General features: G+C 36.8%; 1 protein-coding gene and 1 long non-coding RNA gene across 3 annotated transcripts in view; one reads left to right on the top strand and one right to left on the bottom strand.

The window, feature by feature from the left end:
• The window catches only part of LOC110942168 (phosphatidylinositol/phosphatidylcholine transfer protein SFH13), a 41,130-nt gene that overhangs the window by 11,362 nt on the left and 13,754 nt on the right, over nt 1-16,014 (bottom strand). The window lies entirely within an intron of this gene.
• On the top strand, nt 10,185-13,196 carry LOC110942169. 2 transcript variants are annotated; one of them, XR_002594634.2, is made up of 5 exons: nt 10,185-10,335; nt 10,625-11,613; nt 12,321-12,452; nt 12,520-12,764; nt 12,871-13,196. It is a non-coding gene; the product is annotated as an uncharacterized LOC110942169 (long non-coding RNA). The 2 variants fall into 2 exon arrangements; XR_004893612.1 differs by lacking the exons at nt 12,321-12,452; nt 12,520-12,764; nt 12,871-13,196 and adding an exon at nt 11,808-11,994.

Genomic DNA, 16,014 nt, shown 5'->3' with positions numbered 1-16,014 from the left:
TATCAAACAAACATGTTTGTTTGACCACCATTCATCATGAACCCTTAAATTCTAATATTGTCAATCATATTAAGTACTGAACACGGGTTTCTACACAATTATTTACCCGTTTTCGTTTAAAATCTTATTTTGACCCGTTAAGGGCATTTACGACCATTTTAGCACGGACGGTGCTCATATCTCATGTATCTCATAGTTCCACCAATTTGTTATTAGCTAGTCTTCCACCACAACTAAGGATGTGGTGGATTTAACGAAATGGACTATTTATTCCGAGTTTAATCCCACGGATGTGTTATTTTTGCGGCAACACACAATTTAAGCATTTAACTCTTGAAAGTTTATGTCTACAACTTTCATGCGCGTCTAAAGGTTACAAGATCGAAAGATAAGTTCCTAAACAACCTTTATAAGTTGTTTGCTCAATTTACCCTTCAAGGGCATTTTAGTCGACATTAGCCCCTCATTTACTACGAGGGGCTTTCACTACCTATTAGACCAAGTTGGTATGTTAACTATAATCGTATGCATACGTACCTGGCTAGGGTCAACATATAGACCCAATTTATACCTTGCTTTTATCATCACACTTAGTGTGGGCGAAATTAACTGAATTGCTAATCGCTCCTGTTAACACAAGACTTGACAATCGCATTAGTCGATATTGTCAAATAGTGTTATCACCACCATTTGACCCGTTCGGCCTATATGCCCAACGTTGCCTATTAAATCAAAAACATGGTTTTTGACTTCTAATTCATACATCCATCCCGTCCCGGATTCATTTACCGAATCCCCTTTTTGCCATAAACATGGTTTTATCATCTTTATATGTTCCGACTCGTATCAATCACGTCGGAAATCCATATTTTCGATATTAGCATTATTGCATCTATAACGTATAGAATGAACAAGTATTCTACACAATTATGTAAGTTTCACTTACCTTGCATCCGAGCTACGCTTTTCTTCCATGCTTGACTTGTTTGACCCGCTTTCACTCCAAGCTTCCACCTAGCTTGTTACGCGTCAAACTATCATCATCGTTTTCAAGGTGGTTAGTTTAATCATATTCTAATACGATTATTCCACCTTATGCATTTCATATCAAAATTGCTATTTATCGTATTATAGGTCAGTTTGACCTTTTTAATAGTCAAATGCCCAATAGTATACTAATTTGCATTTTCGAGTTATCAACTAGTTTTAGCATTCTTTAACTACTCGGTAGGCGTTATCTTTAGACCTCCGTTTTAACCAAAGTTCTAATCGCGTTTAACACATTTAGAACTCTCTTTAATCACTTTTTGCATAATAGTCGAAACATCGCAACTAGATGTTTTAACTACAAAATTCTAGTTTCGAGCCTTCTTTGAGGCATTTCAACGAACACCTTAAGGGCAGAATTTTACATGTTTATTTATCATGTCTCTAGCTTATCTCTTACCCCAAATTTCACATAAATTAACCATCTTACAAAGTGGTTAACTTCTATAATTTCTGAATTCACTTCAAAATCGTCAATTTACACTAGATCAACAATCTATTTCCTAGTGTTCATCATATTAACATAAAACCCACTTAGCTTATCAATGGATCATCATAAATCTCATAGTTTTTCCAACAATCTAACATGTTATTGACTAGGGTTTACTCCTAGACATCATATTACTTCAAGATTCACTCATGCATGACATAATCAAGCTCAATTTCAGTTTCTTACAAATAACCTAGAATTTTGAGATGGATCAAAACGTCACAATTTTACATACCTTGTGATCCTTTCAACTTGGTGTTCATGAATACGAGCTTGGATTTCGATTTGGGACTGATTTGAACCCTCAATTTGATCAAGTTTGACATGCACAAGGGTTTGGTGGGGAGCCTGTGTCGCCCCCTGTGTTCTTGTACGACCAGACATCCCAAATGGGGTGTTTGGTTTGTTTTTTATTTGTTTTATCAAATTAAGTTTCATCTTTAACAACTTAGGCCCTTCCACTTTGTTCAACTTATAGTTTAGTTGCTTTTAACCTTATTATAAGCTATTTCTAGGCTTGTAACTAACTAGGTTAAATTTCCTAGTTGGTAAATTCTCATTTATTTATACTTTATAATCCTAATATAAAGTTTTATATTTTCGGGGTGTTACAAGTCTACCCCCCTTAAAGAGGTTTCGTCCTCGAAACCTTTTCTTACCTAATTTATTGAGTTTAACTCAATGTATTCGATCCGAGAAATCTTTTAAACATTACTTATACTTTTATCCTATAGTTTGTATTACCAGAAAGGTATGGTAACGCCTTTTTGGTTACTTATTGTCTACATAACTCATACGACATAGTGCAACTTGAAATATCGTAATCTCGTTATTTCCACTAGTTTAGTTAACTTAGCGATATCCATCGCTTTCATATACTATCGAATTCTTTATGAATCCGTTACTTTGAACCGTTTAAAGGTCTTTAGTGAAATCTTTCACTTTTAGCAAAAATTTTCTTTTGTTTTCAAATTCATTTATTCGGTTCAGTTATACCGAATCCACCGCTTACAAGCAACCAAATTACTTAAATGACCTTAACCGGTCTCGCTAACTAGACTTATTAGTCCAGTTACTTTTTACCGCTTGCTTAGTTATAATGCGATTCTACTTCACATTACATTTCTTGACCATGATTGTATTATATCATGTTTAATTTATATCAGAATTTCATTTTCGAAAATATCACTTTTGGAATACATCGTCTTGCGTCTATCAGTGTCAAGACTGGTATCTTTCATGCTTACTATTTGAATTCCTATCAGAATTTATGTTTATAAGAACATTATTTCTTACTAAAACCGAAGTTTTAGTTTTAGGATCTTTTCTTTATCTTGTGTCAATCATCCATACCGGGATATTGACAGCCCATAATTTAATCCTTTACAGTCTTAGTTTTCATGCGGGGATTCTTAACTGATTTCCTTGCTTTATTCCATCTAACCCGTAGGTTTATCACTTAGCCTCATGGGCTATTTTCGATTAGACATTCACCTCTTTAAGGCGAAGTCCTTATAACTTCTTTCTAATCATGACCCGTGGGTCGTTTTGGCCCTGTAGACCTTTTGCTCTAATTAATACCTCGTAGGTTATGATGATCCCGTAGATCATCTTTTATTCGAGTCTTCCTTCAAATGTGTATACATTTATATACGCATACGGCGTTAAGGCACCATGTTTAACATCATTTATTATCGTTTTGATATTATCCTTGACCTTGACCGTAGTCTAAGGCTACATTCGTTTCTTTTCGGGCACATTTTCCGACTTTATGATTCCTCACGTCATTTATGCGTCGGTTTATCTTATGCTCACCATTATCCAGTTTACATACATTCGTGTTTGATTATGTCCCATTGCCGGGCTCATTATTCTCTTGCATTTAACACTACCTTTATCTGGCTAGTGTTCATTTGTGCCATTCGGCGTTATATTGTATTCAACATGTTTGACCTATTAATGTGAAATCCATCACTTATAAATAATCAATTTTATTCTTTATTCGACCCATTCGACTTCGAGTAGTCGAACATATTTACTCACAATTTCTATATACGAGATTTTATAGTCATAACTCGTAATCCAAGTTACTTTGATCTTTCAACCCGCGTTCACGTCTCTTGGTTTACGCATGTGTTTAATTCTTACCCATCCACCGGGTGTTTTACCGAAGTTGTTATTATTGCAACCCTCCCGGTATGCATTAAGACCTCGCTTCGATTTTTATATTCTGACTTTATCTTTAAGTTCGACGTTTTACAAAAATGACCCATTAAGGGACATATTTGCATTTTCCGGGTTAGAGTGTAAGTACACCCCCTCCCAATGCATATCTAAATCATTTTACATGTTTACATTCTCCGGGTTCGAGTGTAAGTATCACTCCCTCCCATTATTTGTCTAAATCATTTTACATGCTTGATGTTTTCTGGGTTCGAGTGTAAGTACACTCCTCCCCAAAACTTGTCTAAATCATTTTACATGCTTGATGCTTTCTGGGTGAGAGTGTAAATACACTCCTTCCCAATACTCGTCTAAATCATTTTACATGCTTGATGTTTTCTGGGTTCGAGTGTAAGTACACTCCTTCCCAATACTTGTCTAAATCATTTTACATGCTTGATGTTTTCTGGGTTCGAGTGTAAGTACACTCCTTCCCAATACTTGTCTAAATCATTTTACATGCTTGATGTTTTCTGGGTTCGAGTGTAAGTACACTCCCTCCCAAAACTTGTCTAAATCGTTTTACATGCTTGTTTGTCTCTTCACTCGGGCTCATTATCCTAATGTAATACGCTCCTGTCACTTGGTTGTGCGTTTACATTATTATCAAGTATTTTGCTTATCTGATTCATTTGGGCACTTTTTAATTAGTCCCATTCACCCTGCCCTTACTACATCGGATGTAAACGTGTCCGCCATAAGAAGTTCATGGTAACATATGCCGCTACTTACTTGGCCAGAGTAAGCGATTAACACATGACACGCATGACCTTTTTACAGTTTTCACATCACGCCCTATGTAAGTAATACCTCTATCTGTTTTTCTTGGAAACAATATCCCGGATAGGTTTTCTATTCAGGTCTTTCCAAGTTTTTAATTTTACATATGCAACTTTTAAGTTCCTACTTATCGTTGCATATTACTATTTATGCTATTATTTAAAATGTGCACCTGGTAATGTTTTCCCCGACGGGCGTTCTTTGCCATTAACCTTGTTCGCGGTCATTACGCGATTTAGTCCTCGGTGAGTATGCTCCTCTTGTCATACTTCGGACCGTTCCATCATCATATCCACAATTCGTTTGACTCTCGTCGTCTTCAAACGCGAGTGTCCTTCAATTAAAACATTCACAAAAGTTAGTAACGTCAACCTCAATAATCGCCCGTATTATAGTACAAGGCTTTTTCTACTATACGCGTCAACGCGCGTATTTTCGTCAACTATTTCAATCATTTTAATTGGGGTAACGCGTATCACACGATAGCCCTATGTGTTGTTTACAACACTTTAGCATACTAACTATTCACGTACTTGTACTTACCGGATTTGCGATCAAGCCTCGAACCGAACACTATTCTTTGTCAAGAGCATAAGGTTTAAGTCCAAGCATGGTTCCTCCCCACCATACTCGAATCTCTTAAACCAAGGCTCTGATACCAACTTGTAACACCCTAGTTATTTTATATGTAAATACCACAATTAGGTGTGTGGTTAAGACCACGCCTATTATATAAATGCGGGTTTATTTAAAACTTTTACAAATTATAATTTATTCTACATAACGTGATCGAAGTTCGTTGTTTAAAATTTACAACGTGGCGAAGTGCGGAAGCATGTAACTGTATCGTGTTCGGTTCTTCGTTGAGCTTGATCGTCTTCCGGCTTCCACAAAGTACCTACATTTCATAAAAACATGAAATGCTTTAGTCATACGGGGTTTAAAACGTATCTAAACAAGTCCGGGAAACAAAACTGATCAAAATACATTTTGTACAGGGTCCACCGTAAATTACGGTGGACACCGTAATTTACGGTAGTCCTTGTTTCGATTTGTTTCCATCGTAAATCAGGAGTGTTTCACCGTAAACCAATTCAGGTCCACCGTAAATTACGGTGGCACCGTAATTTACGGTGGCACCTGCATCCCACCTTTCCATTTTGCCGTAATTTGACACGAAATCTTTCGTATCTTTCAAACCGCTTATCCGTTTGACCTACCGTTTCTTCCTACATGTTTGTAATTTAATTCTCCATTATATGGAGTTAAGATCTGACATCCGGATTAAATAAAATTGAGACTTTTAAGCCTTCGGCTTATTATCTTTTCAACAATATTCGACCCGACTATGTGATTATCAAACAAACATGTTTGTTTGACCACCATTCATCATGAACCCTTAAATTCTAATATTGTCAATCATATTAAGTACTGAACACGGGTTTCTACACAATTATTTACCCGTTTTCGTTTAAAATCTTATTTTGACCCGTTAAGGGCATTTACGACCATTTTAGCACGGACGGTGCTCATATCTCATGTATCTCATAGTTCCACCAATTTGTTATTAGCTAGTCTTCCACCACAACTAAGGATGTGGTGGATTTAACGAAATGGACTATTTATTCCGAGTTTAATCCCACGGATGTGTTATTTTTGCGGCAACACACAATTTAAGCATTTAACTCTTGAAAGTTTATGTCTACAACTTTCATGCGCGTCTAAAGGTTACAAGATCGAAAGATAAGTTCCTAAACAACCTTTATAAGTTGTTTGCTCAATTTACCCTTCAAGGGCATTTTAGTCGACATTAGCCCCTCATTTACTACGAGGGGCTTTCACTACCTATTAGACCAAGTTGGTATGTTAACTATAATCGTATGCATACGTACCTGGCTAGGGTCAACATATAGACCCAATTTATACCTTGCTTTTATCATCACACTTAGTGTGGGCGAAATTAACTGAATTGCTAATCGCTCCTGTTAACACAAGACTTGACAATCGCATTAGTCGATATTGTCAAATAGTGTTATCACCACCATTTGACCCGTTCGGCCTATATGCCCAACGTTGCCTATTAAATCAAAAACATGGTTTTTGACTTCTAATTCATACATCCATCCCGTCCCGGATTCATTTACCGAATCCCCTTTTTGCCATAAACATGGTTTTATCATCTTTATATGTTCCGACTCGTATCAATCACGTCGGAAATCCATATTTTCGATATTAGCATTATTGCATCTATAACGTATAGAATGAACAAGTATTCTACACAATTATGTAAGTTTCACTTACCTTGCATCCGAGCTACGCTTTTCTTCCATGCTTGACTTGTTTGACCCGCTTTCACTCCAAGCTTCCACCTAGCTTGTTACGCGTCAAACTATCATCATCGTTTTCAAGGTGGTTAGTTTAATCATATTCTAATACGATTATTCCACCTTATGCATTTCATATCAAAATTGCTATTTATCGTATTATAGGTCAGTTTGACCTTTTTAATAGTCAAATGCCCAATAGTATACTAATTTGCATTTTCGAGTTATCAACTAGTTTTAGCATTCTTTAACTACTCGGTAGGCGTTATCTTTAGACCTCCGTTTTAACCAAAGTTCTAATCGCGTTTAACACATTTAGAACTCTCTTTAATCACTTTTTGCATAATAGTCGAAACATCGCAACTAGATGTTTTAACTACAAAATTCTAGTTTCGAGCCTTCTTTGAGGCATTTCAACGAACACCTTAAGGGCAGAATTTTACATGTTTATTTATCATGTCTCTAGCTTATCTCTTACCCCAAATTTCACATAAATTAACCATCTTACAAAGTGGTTAACTTCTATAATTTCTGAATTCACTTCAAAATCGTCAATTTACACTAGATCAACAATCTATTTCCTAGTGTTCATCATATTAACATAAAACCCACTTAGCTTATCAATGGATCATCATAAATCTCATAGTTTTTCCAACAATCTAACATGTTATTGACTAGGGTTTACTCCTAGACATCATATTACTTCAAGATTCACTCATGCATGACATAATCAAGCTCAATTTCAGTTTCTTACAAATAACCTAGAATTTTGAGATGGATCAAAACGTCACAATTTTACATACCTTGTGATCCTTTCAACTTGGTGTTCATGAATACGAGCTTGGATTTCGATTTGGGACTGATTTGAACCCTCAATTTGATCAAGTTTGACATGCACAAGGGTTTGGTGGGGAGCCTGTGTCGCCCCCTGTGTTCTTGTACGACCAGACATCCCAAATGGGGTGTTTGGTTTGTTTTTTATTTGTTTTATCAAATTAAGTTTCATCTTTAACAACTTAGGCCCTTCCACTTTGTTCAACTTATAGTTTAGTTGCTTTTAACCTTATTATAAGCTATTTCTAGGCTTGTAACTAACTAGGTTAAATTTCCTAGTTGGTAAATTCTCATTTATTTATACTTTATAATCCTAATATAAAGTTTTATATTTTCGGGGTGTTACAATGAAGACTGCGGTGGTTGGAGTGGTGGTGTAGGAGATGACGAAGGTGATATGCAGGTTGGTTGGAGACGGTGAATGGCAGTGTACGTCGCTGAAAAGAAGATGATTAAGTGTGTGGTAATCGGAGATGATAAAGGCTGTCGGAAACCGGAGATCAAATGATAGCCGGAGGCGAGATGTCGAAGATGGAGAAGATGACTATCGGAATGATGGAGATATTCTGTGTTACACAGTGGAGGTCAGAGAACGGAGAAGATGAACTCGTGCAACAGAAGGTTGTCTGTTATACGGTTCTATGGAACGGTGTGATTAAAAATGATACGATGTAATAGTGAAATCGGATGGATTGCAAGTTGAAAACTGAAAGATGAAACGATGATGATGATGACTAATGAAGAATGAGGATGATAGTTGTGGACCGGAGATAGTTGCAGGTAATCGGAGATGAAGATGAAAGTCGGAGGTGACGACATTGTTAGGTGTACGGTGTCGAACACAGACAGAGATGATAAGTGGACGGCGGAGAAGATTGAACGGAAATTGTCCGGTGACTGAACGACAGTTGCAGGTTCCGATGTTCGGTGGCTTGTCGTGATGAACGGTAACGGAGAAGTTATCGGAGCTGAAAATGCAAGTGAACGTTGGATTTTGTGATGCTGATGTCATGGAACATTCTTGGCGGCTGCATAGGTTATCAAATCAAGGAATTAAAAAACCCTAACAAATGGGGGCCGTTGGATAATGGGGATGATCAATGGTCAGATTGTTGGGACACTTTTTAAAATTTTGGTGTAACATTCTGTGGGGCCAAGTAGTGCAGCCGAGAAGCTTCTAAAGTTGATGAGTATTTTGGGCCAGCCCAGGTACGTAATATTGAAGCCCAGATGATGTTGATCCAAGTAATGAAAGCCCAACAGTTTTTAGCCCAGGTTTTTAAAATTGGTTTTATTTTATTATTTGACGTCATCGTACATCACTGTTGACATTTGACTTCATTCGAGATTCAACCAGCAACATCATCCTCTACTATATCATTTCATTCGACATCATCATTACCTCATCCGACATCACAAAATTTCATCCGACATACAACTTCATCTGCTTTTATTATCAGAGACAGCCATGAATTTCATCCGAAGTTGATTCGAGATTCATCCGACATTGTTCAGTTTTTATCCAAGATCAAGCCTCATATTATCCGGGATACGTTGATGGGCTCGTTCACTGCTGGGCCACTAAAAAGGAGAAGACCCAAGACTAGAGTTCGTCTTGATCATAATAAAGAGAGCATAAAACTAGGGGGAGATTGTTAGGTCAAAGTTTTATGCTCATCTTTATTATGTTCTAATATGTTTGTTTGGATTAGGTCTTGGGCTTGGGCTAGGCCATGTGGGCCAATGGGGTAGAGGCTCCTATAGATAGTCTTATTAGATTGTTAGTGGTAGAGCTCTCCCACATTTTGTGTAATCATGTAGCCCCAAATAGGAGAACCTTGTACCTGACAATCCTAGAGATTGTGTGCAAGGTTCTCGAAGATCGTACCAGACAGTCCTTGAGACTGTGTGCGATCTAAGCAGTGGCACTGAGTTCGTTAATAAATATTTCTTTTTGTTCTTGGCGGTTTGATCTTATATTCCGCGTTCGATCGAACCGTTGAGTGATATCTCGGGTTTTTCGGGACTAACAAGTGGTTTATGATGGTAATATCATTATGTGAACCTGACATACCGAAGAACGCATGCCATATCCAAAGATCTTGGGACGCAACCGCTTCAAGCATGATGGCTGCAGGGGCGTACCTACTTTAGCCCGTGGGTGGGCGGCCGCACCCCTTGAAAAAAAAAATTAGTGTTATTTTTCGCGAAAAATCACGACCGCACCCCTTAGAAAATTTCGACCGCACCCCTTGGAAAATTCTGACCGCACCCCTTAGAAAAAAAAATGTTAGGAATTTATATAAAAAAAAATTGTGAACACGGATTTAAACCCGACCCAATTATGTAAACAATTTAGCCCACTAATCTCTTTAAATAAAACTTGTATTCCTATAACCCAACATCAAGCCCAATTGAACAAGTTTATGGTAAAACCCAACCCAAATAACTAAATCAATTAAAGAAAACATAACCCAAATAAACCCAACCGACCTTTCATCTCTTCTGCCCTCCCCTCTCTGTTGCAGGCTTGCAGCGACCAAGAATTACTCAGACCAGGCTTCGATAAGGTCCTCTGTTGCAGGCTTGCAGCGACCAACCGACCTTTCATCTCGCCGTTGACAGATTGCAGACCAGGTACCAGTCCTTGATTTCACTCTTCAAGAGTTTTGATAAGGTCCTCTTTTGAGTTTTGATAAAGTTGTTGTTGTATATGTTACGGCAGTCGGCAAGGCAAATGGCAATTATAGCCTATAAGAATTGTTGATTTCATTAAAAAAAGTGACTGTATTCTCTGTTTCATTATTAAATGATAAAGCTGTGTTGCACTATTGTTGATTCTATTATTTGTTATTTATTTTTGATTTCATTAAATATTAAAGTTGTGTATGTGATTAAAGAATATTATTTATTTTATATGTGATAGGCACAATGAGTAAGGATGTTATGGCGCGATTTCTCAACAAGAGGAAAACGATTGAAATTGGATCATCTTCCGATTTTGTTGATGTGAATGATCTTCCCTCGGATCCTCATGATCGCAAGGCGATAGCATCATACAACGTGAATCAACGAGATGATGTTAGAAGGGCATACCTACTAAGAGGACCATGTCAACCAACGGGAATTAAATTTAAGTTTGATGTTCTTTTTTTTACATGACCCGACCCGACCCGAACCGGTTTTTTTATGTATATATCTAGACACCAAAAATTTAAAAAAAATCCGCACCCCCATGAAAAAATTCCTGGGTCCGCCACTGGATGGCTGGCATCCCGTGAAATCCACTAGTGTGAGCGCCTTGCCATTGATATGAAAACGATCACCATAATTGATACGAGAGGACGGACGAAGACAACATACGACGTTAATTCATAACATAACTGAGCAACAGTGTCTACAGTAGCTTATTAACTGACGGCGTTAGTATCCTTCTCTTAGTTTATCCCCTTCTCTTTCTGCTTCTCTGGGTTCCCCCTCTCTCTCTGCTTCTTTGGGTTGAACAAGGAAGATGAAGACGACATCGTTGAAGACATCGCTCTCACCATCGCACTTCGCGTTCGTTAAGTCCCATCTCTTTGTCTCATTTGGTTTCTCTCTGTAGAACCCCCTGTTTCTCTCTCTACGAGAGGACGGACGAAGACAACGATCATCATCTTCTGAACAGAATCATCTTCTGAACAGAATCATGTTTATTGATTCGTTATTGGATTGATTTCGGTTTGTAGGTCGAAAATGGAGGTGAATCGGAGAAATCGACGGCGGAGGAGCGGTTACAGCCGGCGGCTGTGGAGAATTCGAAGGAATTGAGCTCGCCGACGGCGGCGGATCCGCCGGAGAATGTCGATGTGAGCTGCCGGAAGGACGGCGAGGTCGTTACTCCGGCTGCATCTGTTGTTACTCCGATTGCTCAAGGTTAGTTGTGAATCTGTTGCATGTTTGTTAGTGGAAGTATTTGTTGTTGTTATGTGTTTGTTGATTTCCCAGAATAACCAAAAATCAAGGCTGGGACACCAACCATCAATTTGATCAAATTTTAAATTTTGTAGAACATGTTGTGAGGAATTTAGCTATAGGTTATCTTAAGTGAAACTGTTTTGCTTTATTAGGGCTGGACTTGTTTTCGATAATTGTCAAGACTCAAGAATCAAGATGAATATTGATTTCAATTCTTTGCTTTGTAAACAACCAGTGGTAAGATTGAAATTACTTACTAAAACTACTCACTGTATGTTTATTTTATTGTTATTTTTTTTATGAACCATGAGAGAACATCAGGGAAAACTAACATCAACTAACCAATGGGAACAACTTATTGTTTTTTGATACAAGCATAACTCAATAAGTAGTTTTGAGATCGCTAATTTTGATTAGCGATTTATTTAAATTGTATTTTTATAAGAACCATGGTTAGGTAGCAATAAACACAGGAACACGCTATATTAGGGTGTCTTTTATCAAACTATTGGATGTTCGTTGACGCGGGGTTGTATAATACCAACTTTTCTCGAGCAAGAATAACGTTTGTGAGTTCTAATGTTAGTTTTTATTTCAATGTTAAGTTTGTGTTTCTTATGTTATGTTAATTAGATTTTATTTGTTGTTTATGTTGTGTTTTTCAGTCAGTATTTGCCTGAATTATTGACAGAGCATGAAAAGCTCCAGACTTTTCTTCAAGTTCTTCTCATATGCACCAGACTCTTGAATCAAGGTTTGTACACAGAGAGAGAGAGAGAGAGAGAGAGGCAGACTTGGTAAGTTTTTTCCATATTAAACATCAAAGAGAGATTCAAATATGGAGACTAAATTCAATGGTGGTAGGTAGTGCTAGCTGAAGAACACCGGCAATCCAAGGACTTGCGATACAGATGTCATGTGCAGTGGCGGTGGTGTGCGCGTGGTCACCCAAGTATAAGGATGGCTGAAGCAGCCCTACTCACACTCATAGTAGGGCTATCAATGTCCAAGATTTGCCCTTCTTACCGTATAGCTGATGGCCTCTACTTTTGGAGCGCAAACCTTTGCGTTAATGAATGAGGCGCATTTGCTTCTTGGCTCACTAGCTGGTAAGTACTTTCATCCTTTTTACTTTCATCCTTTTTACTTTCATCCTTAAAAATAAATTTCTACTCATACGAAAACGACGCCTAAACATTTTTTCATCATACTTAGGTTCCGCTGAGAAGTAATCGCTTACCAACAAATTGTTACTGGTGTGCCGTTCACGAGCGATGTACCTTCTCCTCCGTTTAGGTTGTTGAGTCTTTTCCTCATCGTCTTCGTCTTCCAGGATAGCTTTCACCACCGTCGCGATCGTTTGTATAAATATTTTCGCCCCATCGTCAGATGATGATGACGATTCACTATAACTTGAAGAACTCATGGCAAGATTGTGTTTTATGTGTTTGATATTGTGTGAGAAAAATGTTAAATATGGTAAGGTATTTATAAAGGAAATTTTTTTTTAACTAGCCCCCAACGGCTAGGCCAACGGCTAGTTTGAATTGACCATTCACAGCCCGCCATGCCAGCTTGCTCCCCCGCCCCACGCCCGGCTTGAAACCCAAGCCCCAAGGGCCACGCCCTAACCCAAGCCCACCCGGGGTGGTTGCTTGGGTGTTTTCCCCCCAACCCAAGCCCCATACCCCATAGCCTAAACGAATTAGATCTTATAATTATTATGGTGAAGATAATTACAATACACCATAACTAATATATTCTATTTGACTAGTAAGGTGCTCGTGTGATACGTCACAAAACATAGACATTGCTAAGCAGGGCTGGCTCAACTCTTTTGGAGGCCTAAAACGAAGTCAAAAACTAGGGCCCTTTTTATTAAAAAAAAAAAAGAAAACTATAATTTATAGTGAGTAGGGCAAACATATAATATGCAAAATAGACGAAGCGGGTCGGTCACCAAAGTAACGATCCATAAAAATGTCATAACAAACTTTTGATGCATGTACAAGCAATTACTCACCTTCATTATCCAAAAATGCAGTGCCCTATTGAAGACCTCTCACCCGCAAGAAATAAAGGGGTCTAATGGGTTTATCAGTTAGGAGTAAAATGAAGAAACAATTAATAGCCACCTGAACTAAAAGGAAAACATTTTTTTCCTACCATTGTAACTGTATTATGACAGGTTTGATACATGTGATACTACAATATAACAAACTATTTGCAAATCTCAATTACAATCCACAAGAACCCTAAAATTGATAACATATTAGGTTTATAAACAGAAAATCATCATATCATGACTAAGGCTAAAGGGTATTGGGAGCATGAGTTGGGTCATTAATGCCACATAGGATCATTAATGGATTGTTATACCATCCCCTTCCTTCATCCACCATGGTTGACAAGGATTAAACCATGACAACCATGAGCCTACTTTCCTTTTTCAATGATTTGTTTTCCTTTTCTACAAAAATAAATTAAAATAGGAAGATAGTGGTTTGGGTCATGACCACACCTTTATGATAGTGGTTTTGAATGATGGATTAGAAGTGAATGACATGGCGCCGATGTGGAGGATCATGGTGACCATGAGGGTCATGACCACACACAATCATCAAAATATGATAAAAATATACACAATCACGACTAGTTTTGTGTGATACCTGAGAATTATCGATTGTGGACGGTTGCTAAGGGTGTCCACGGTTCGATTCATTTTTTTAATTATTAACCTCAACCAAAATCGAAATAGAAGTCATCGGTTAATTTTTTTATTAACAATCGTTTTATGGGTTAATTGATTCGGTTTATTCAGTTATGTTGTTGGTTTTCGGTTCGTTTTATAACCAAACCAAACTAGGGTTATGAATTTTCCTTATAAGTATATGAAATAGATGTATAAATACATAAAATGTAAGAATATAACATGAAATACATGTAATGGACATATAACACTTAAAAATGTATGAAAATTTGAATGGTTTTGGTAGTTTTTCAAGGGTACAAAAAAAACGGATTTTTGTTAATTTTGTTTTCGGTTAGTAGATGATTTCAGTTCGGTTTTGTCTACTTTCGCTTAGAGTTCGGTTATTACTCACCTCTATATATTGTTAATCACTTAACATATCATCTTTTTAATTAAAAAAACTATAGCAATATATTACTCAAATTAAAGAGAATAAAATGCTCGTTTTTATGGTGTAGCTTTTATAAAATATATAACGTGTGAAAAATTATGGTCATATAAAAATCGCCGGGGTAATCGGTTTAAAATAAGGGGACAAAAGTGTAACTAGTATTTAATTAAAGAGAATTTGGTTAAAGAGGGGAACTAAAGAGTAATTAAGATGGGTAATTAAAATAATTTACCCACATTTTAAGGTTATATCTTATGCACTAAATTAAAAAAAAAAAACTTATCTTTTTTGTATGTTAAATTGCTCTACTCAAATACATCATAATATATAGATATTTATTCATTCTGACAAAGACAAAACCTTTAAATACCTTGAAAGGGGAGATCTTGAGTTAAAGTCTCACAAAAAGCAGAAATTAAACATGTTTTTTTACAATAATTGGCAAAGTAGGGGTCTATAGACTATCGACTTAGTTTTGACCAATAAGATGTATTTTTTATTTGTTTCAACAATCAGGGTCGTTTCTATGTTTTTGGAGACCCTAAGCGAACTATGAACTGGAGGCCATTTTGTAAAATTATCATTTTTAATATATTTAGTAAAAAAACCGTCCTTTACCCGCCTTGATACAGACAATTATAAACTAAAAATTTTATAGTTGGCGTAGTTAAATTCATTTTTTTAAAGTTACATGTTTTCTATAGATATAGTATATGTTTAAATCCTAATTCCCTAAACAACAACTTGAAATCATCAAATAATGAAACAAGTATAAGCCTAAACAACAAATTCAAATATGCAATTATACAAATACACCCTAAACAATAAATGAGAATATCTAACCTAAGTCAGTGCCATTGTCTTCCAAGTTCGAAGCCATCCACAAGATTAAATCGCAACACTGAGTGCCACTGTTTCAAGTTTCAAATAATCAATTCGAAAAATCGCAAAATTGATTCAAGCTTATGTTTGAGGGTTTGAGCAATATAAAACTATGCATACTAATTTCTATGTTTTTGGAGACCCTAAGCGAACTACGAACTGGAGGCCATTTTGTAAAATTATCATTTTTAATATATTTAGTAAAAAAACCCTCCTTTACCCGCCTTGATACAGACAATTATAAACTAAAAATTTTATAATTGGCGTAGTTAAATTCATTTTTTAAAGTTATATGTTTTCTATAGATATAGTATATGTTTAAATCCTAATTCCC

Source organism: Helianthus annuus, chromosome 5, assembly GCF_002127325.2.
Source record: "Helianthus annuus cultivar XRQ/B chromosome 5, HanXRQr2.0-SUNRISE, whole genome shotgun sequence".
NCBI lineage: Eukaryota > Viridiplantae > Streptophyta > Magnoliopsida > Asterales > Asteraceae > Helianthus > Helianthus annuus.
The sequence above is the reverse complement of the archived record's forward strand: the minus strand, read 5'-3'. Positions and strand labels throughout refer to the sequence as shown.